At 41.5% G+C, this 6,000-nt stretch overlaps 1 protein-coding gene across 7 annotated transcripts in view; it reads right to left on the reverse strand.

Annotated features, from left to right (window-relative positions):
- The window catches only part of ZBTB20 (zinc finger and BTB domain containing 20), an 858,187-nt gene extending 852,834 nt beyond the window's left edge, over nucleotides 1-5,353 (reverse strand). For 3 of the 7 annotated variants that reach the window (XM_065942523.1, XM_065942509.1, XM_065942518.1), the window contains exon 1: nucleotides 5,294-5,349. The gene's annotated coding sequence lies outside the window, so the exon portion shown is untranslated. Of the gene's footprint in view, nucleotides 1-5,293 lie in introns of all 7 variants that reach the window. The other 4 variants (XM_065942514.1, XM_065942515.1, XM_065942516.1 and 1 more) reach the window with 4 other exon arrangements.
- Nucleotides 5,354-6,000: the final 647 nt, after the last annotated feature.

Raw genomic sequence — 6,000 nt, forward strand, 5'->3', positions numbered from 1 at the left:
TGCTACTTCTTCCCATCCCCCCCAATAGCTCAGGAATGGGTTTGAAATATGAAGCTTCAATATATAAAGCAAAAGAATTGAGACACCCATAATTCAGAATGGGTGGGTGAAAATAAGTGTGCTTGAGGTCACTTGTATAACTGCCAATGGGTAGCCCACTTGTGAGCTTTTGATTATTACGCTGAAGCAAAATCAAAACATTTTATCTTGCCTCGAGATCACATCAGCTGCGACAATAACCTTATCTAGACCTTAAATAGTTTGTTCATAAAACAAAGTGGGGTGACTGACCCAGTGCACACTCAACACAGAATATGAAGGCCAAAACAAAATGACAATACAATTCAAAACAAGTTTGTGGAAATTTTAGGCTAGTATATTAAACCTTTCTTTGTCTCTATCACTTGACAGATGGTTAGCCTTTACACAGCCTAGTATCTCTGGCAAAGAAATGACCATGTCTAGCCAATAACACCCCAAATTTTGACTTAAAATGCACTGTACACATACTTGCACTTACCTTAAAAATATGAATATTAATAGAATTAGTCATTATTTTATTACTATTGAAATTTGTCAGATGTCAAGATTTTATCTTTTACTTTATGAAATACCTCTTTTTCAAACTCGCAACTATCTCATTATGTTGATCCAGGGTTAGAACAACTCTTCACTTCAGATTTCATTCATTTTATGTGCTGCTTAGTAATCATGCTTTGAAAAACTTCCTTGGGACTTCCCTGGCAGTTCAGTGGTAAAGATTCCTTGCTTCCACTGTACGCGTTCGATCCCTGATCAGGGAACTAAGGCATAAACTCCCACAAGCCATGTGCATTGCATGGCCAAAACAAAGCAAAACAGTTCCAAAAAATAAATTTTAAGTCAAAATTAACACAAAATTTACTATGTTGTTGCTCAGAGCAAAGTTTTGGTACGTAACAAATTTACTATGTTGTTGCTCAGAGCAAAGTTTTGGTACGTAACAAAGTGTGTTCAACAAAATCAGCCGGGAACTTTGAATGCCTACCACAAGGCAGGACTAGAATTATTTATCTAGTACTGAAATAAATCTTTATTCAAAAACTGATCACATATAAATATATACTTACATGCACATAAACACACATTGATCAATTATCCTTACTAGAATTAGAAAAAGTTCTTAATTTTTAACATTCTATCAACCAATCTTTGCTTTCTAAAAAAGATTTCAGCTGAAACAATACACTCTATTAGTTACACTCTCTGCTTTTTGTCCTAAATCTTCCTATTGATAGCTTTCAGATTATGCCAGGTCTGTATTCAAATAGCCACAGGCACTCTCAAAGTTCTCTAAAGTGTATTAACATGTACTCTTTCTGAAAGAGTTGATTACAGCTACAAATTAGCACAGAGATCTAGTGTAGGTATAGAAATTCAAGCCCTTCACAGAACTGGAGGTAGGATTGTGTGAACTCATATTTGATTAACAAAATAAAATTCACTGTGTTAGAGAAAAATAAGAAAATCAGAACTTGTTATTTGAGAACTGTGAATTAGGTTTTGGAAAAGTGAGACACCCACTACTTGAAGTAACAAACTCATTGCTAAATCTACTCCCTTAACCAGGTACCAAGTTTCCTTCAATTAGAAACCTAGGATTTTTACACCTACAGACTAAATGATTAAAGTAATGCTAAAATATTCTGTAATGTTCCTCTTGAATTACAAATGGGCTATTAAATCAGAGAAGTGCCAATCAAATGCTTTTGTAGTTTGAAAGAAAGGTTTAAATAACAAAGCATTTTTTTGCAGGCCTCTCTCTTTTTCTCTCTTTAAAGTCACCTATAAATTAATTACAACAAATTTCCATCTTCTCTTGATAAAAACCAAAACTGAAAAAAGATTTAGGCACTTGATTTTTCAGACATATTCTTAAAACAAACTCTAACTAAAAAAATTAAGATATTCTAGATTATGTTTTACCATAATTTGCCGACAAAAGCTCCACAGGAATTTCAGAGTAAATTCCAAGACACAGATTTTTTTAATATAAAGTAATAGTTTATTTATTTCAAAGGCATGCTTAAAAATAAAACCCTATCTGTTAAAAAGATCTACTGAAATGTATGGAGAATGTTTCATGACAATAACAAAAGGTACAAATCAGCAATAAAGTACTGTAAAGTCTTCCTTTCTTATCATTGGCAGTTGATGAACACCTCCCTGATCCTTTAAAGGAGAAAACAGCTAGGTTTCAAAGTTTCATCCAAAAAAAGCCTTCTAGCAATCTAAGTACACGATATGTATGCAACATTACAATGAAAACTCCACAGGGGCAGGGAATTTTTTCTCTTGTTCACTGTTACATCCCAAGTGTCTAGAACAGTGTCCAGAACAGTTAGATGAATTTAAATATCCATTTCGGAAACAAATTATTTCAGAGAATAATTTAGAGCCCGTTAAGCTACACTTCTATATTTCAAATGTTCTGAAGAGTTTCTTATCACTTATTCTAAAATATTTGGAATAAATTATAATTCATTTATAAATTTTAGATCCTTCTACAGGAACTTAGTTGTATCTTTTATTAGTCTTCTGAAAAGACCTAATTTTTTTTCTGGGAATTCCAATTTGGTTGGAAAGTCTCCTGAAGACTGACTCTGTGTCTGTCAGTGGCTCAGTCATGTCCAACTCTTTGCGACCCCATGGACTGTAGCCCACCAGGATCCTCTGTCCAAGGAATTCTCCAAGCAAGAATACTAGAGTAGGTAGCCAGTCCCTTCTACAGGGGATCTTCCTGACCCAGGGATCGAACTTGGGTCTCCTGCATTTGTAGGCAGATTCTTTACCGTCTGAGTCCCCAAGTAAGTCCCTGAAGACTGACTAATGACATAAAAGTAATTCATTTTAAAATGTTTGTCTTTTTTTTTTTTCCTTGGATTTTATACGCAGTAGTCAAAGTTATAAATAATTTGACAACAAGACTGGCTGGATATTTGTGAACCTCAAAAACTTGCTGACCACTTGCAACACTGGTATCACATTAACTAGTAGTTCTGAACAACGCCTCTCTTCCTCCCATCATATACACACACCAAAATTATAACCCTCACAAGTAAACTGTTCTTTCCTCTAGTAATTCATTTAAACTCATAGTCTTTCAGTAGCCACTTGCTAGTAGCTAGTGTACACATTAACTATATAGTTTCTTGGTACTGTAGCAATTTTAAAATACTGGCACCTTAAATGAACTAAACAGGTAAGCACAAAAACTTCTTCCTAAAAGTGGATAAAATTTGACAATCTTTAGCCTTAAACTTCTTTCTGTTAAAACTGGGATCTCACCATTAAAGGGCGTATTGCTTTGGAGGCTGTAGCCAGTTAACTTGTCAACTGATCTTATTTCATAAACAAATGGCCTTTATTCCCCTGGTCTACGAGATCTGATTTTACAAAGCCAAAAATACCCAACTGCTATACTCACTGAGCAGTTAATTATATTTCTAGAAAACTCACTTTTTTTCCTTCTCATCTGTTTGAGCACCATGTATTCTTGAAGCCTTGACAGCTAAACAATGAGTAACATCAGCAGTTTTTCAAGGACAACTTGAAAATTTCTCAAGACTACTCCCAAGAAGACACAGTGAATGGTATTACCATGTACTATATGTGCATCAACTTTGATACACTGATTAAGAATGACAAAGAGCAACAAGGGCATTTAAAAAAATAATGTAAATTGTTGCTGTGGTTCTTTCCTATAAACAAGAGAAGTGCAGGACTTAGTCAAAATTGGACTGATCAAATTTATACGGGGGATGTGGTGGGCTGGAAGGGTTTATTGTAACTATTTGTTGCACGTATGCATAATTACAACTGATTATTTAATGTGTAAAGCTGGAGAATTTTTTTTTTTTTTAACAAAACAGTCATTATAATTCACGTTTTAAAACTTTCAATACCAACAAGAATAGTAACTTTAGAACAGAGTTTGCTTGAAAAGTGGTCTGTTAATTTTCTTGGCTGAAATTTACACATGACCACAGGATAAGAAAACTCCACTTGAGCAACACATTTCGGTTTTTCTAATGCTAAGAAGCAGTGGAGGCAATTTTCACATGTCTAGAAAAAATTTAACAAATTCAACTTATCTTGGGCCAATGCTGATTCTGAATAAAGTACTTAACCCACCGGCTGCTTCCAAATTACTTCCTGTTTCATTCAGATTTTTATTGGCGAACTGTCATCCCGCTACTGACCCCATTCAACTGGGCTGCCTTAAGAGATCAGCGGATTACCGCGCTAGGTAGGATAGCTGTACGCCATATTGTGTTTTCCGCTAATGTTTATAGTTTGTGTGCCTAGCATATGTTTGTGCAAGTGTGTTTATCAATAGAACTTTTAGAAAATCCCTGCCTCCTGCCTCTTCAGCATCGTTAAAAAGGATAACAGCTTCAAGAGGGGCGGGGCGTGGGGCGGGTGGTGGGAAAGACCAGAATGCCACACAGATAGTAATGCATTAGACAATGTAAAACAGTGCATTTCTTTCAAACTTTCAAAAGCTTCCAACCATTTCTCTCGGCTATGGAAAACCGTATTTTTCTTTTCTTTTTAATGTTTCCACGGGGGCCCACAGGAGGAGAGAAAGAAGGAAAGGAGTGTCTTCCCTTCCCAAGCCCCCTCCTCTAGAGTCGTAGCAGCGAAGCAGGCGGCGGCCGGTAGCTCGGGCGTCTGGAGGGGCGTCCAGCGGCTCTGGGGCCAGGACCCCTCCCGCCCCCCAGTTCTCAGAAGACGCTCCAGAGACCGCCAGAGCCACGGCAAGCGGGGAAGGGCGAGAAGGGAGGGGGCGGAAGACAAGCGGGCGCCTCTAGTAGCTCCTGAGCCCCGGCTAGTCCCCCTCAGCTCCTCTTCTTGGAAGCGGCAACTCCAGGCGCGGGGAATAGAGAGAAGAAGGCAGAAGACTCGTTTCCAGCTGCGGGACGCCCCGCCCGCTCCTAGGAGCCGGGACCCTCCTGGGCTCCCTCCCTCCGCGCGGGGTCGGGCGAGGCCGCCGCCGCCAAAGCCCGGCGCGAGGGGGGGCGCTGAGAGGAGGGGGGAAGCGAGGCGGGGCGCCCGGGGGAAGGGGCGCGCGCTCCGCGGACCAACGGCCCGCGGGCTCGCCACTCTAACTCGCTCCCCCAACCCCACCCCGCGCCCCTCCTTTCCCGTCCGGCCGCCCCCCACTCCAAGCGCCTCGCAGACGCCCCGTCCCCCACGGCACGCACACACCCGTCCCGCCCGCCTCACAACAAATTAGAGTTTTTGGCGTTACCTCCTCGCGCTCTTTAATCTTCTTTCCTCAACTCCTAAACTTCCCCCCGCCCCTACTTCTTCGGCAGAAGGCCCGCATTGGGCGCCTCACGGCTCGAAGCCTCTATCTTTTCCTACTATTGGGTTTCCCTCATGCCACTCTTCGCTTCAATGAGCCAATAAGGATGGGACGCCCCTCGTGAGGTTACCGCCCATAAACAAAATACACTCTTCCTCCTCCCCTTCACCTGTCCCCACCCCATCTGCCTCTTCCCTCATCTCTACTAGCTTCGATTGGGCTAGGAGAGGCCCAATCCGCTATCCCAGACACACATTGGATCATGGAAACTTCGCTCAGAGAACTGTTAACAGATGATTGGTTGAGAGTCTTCCCACTTCCCACCCTCTGCCGCACCTTCGCCCACTCTGGAGAGGTCAGTCATATCTCGTTGTTCAGTGATCGGAGAGTTAGGAGGCTATTGGTTGAGAGAGCCCGTCAGACTGGACTGGGGTGAGTCGTGATTGGTCAACACACACAATCAAGTTTGGTTGTCTACTCCGCCTCCCCTCCTCCCTTTTTCCCCACGCCCCCGCCCCCTCCCGACTGCTTTTACTTTCTACGCATTTCTATTTCCTCCTTTATTTATTTATTTGTGATAAACTTAAATGACCCGGCGACGGAGGCGGGACTCGAGGCGAGGCCGAGGATGACGAGCGACGGCCGGGGGC

The sequence above is a fragment of the Muntiacus reevesi genome, chromosome 8 (assembly GCF_963930625.1).
Source record: "Muntiacus reevesi chromosome 8, mMunRee1.1, whole genome shotgun sequence".
Classification (NCBI taxonomy): domain Eukaryota; kingdom Metazoa; phylum Chordata; class Mammalia; order Artiodactyla; family Cervidae; genus Muntiacus; species Muntiacus reevesi.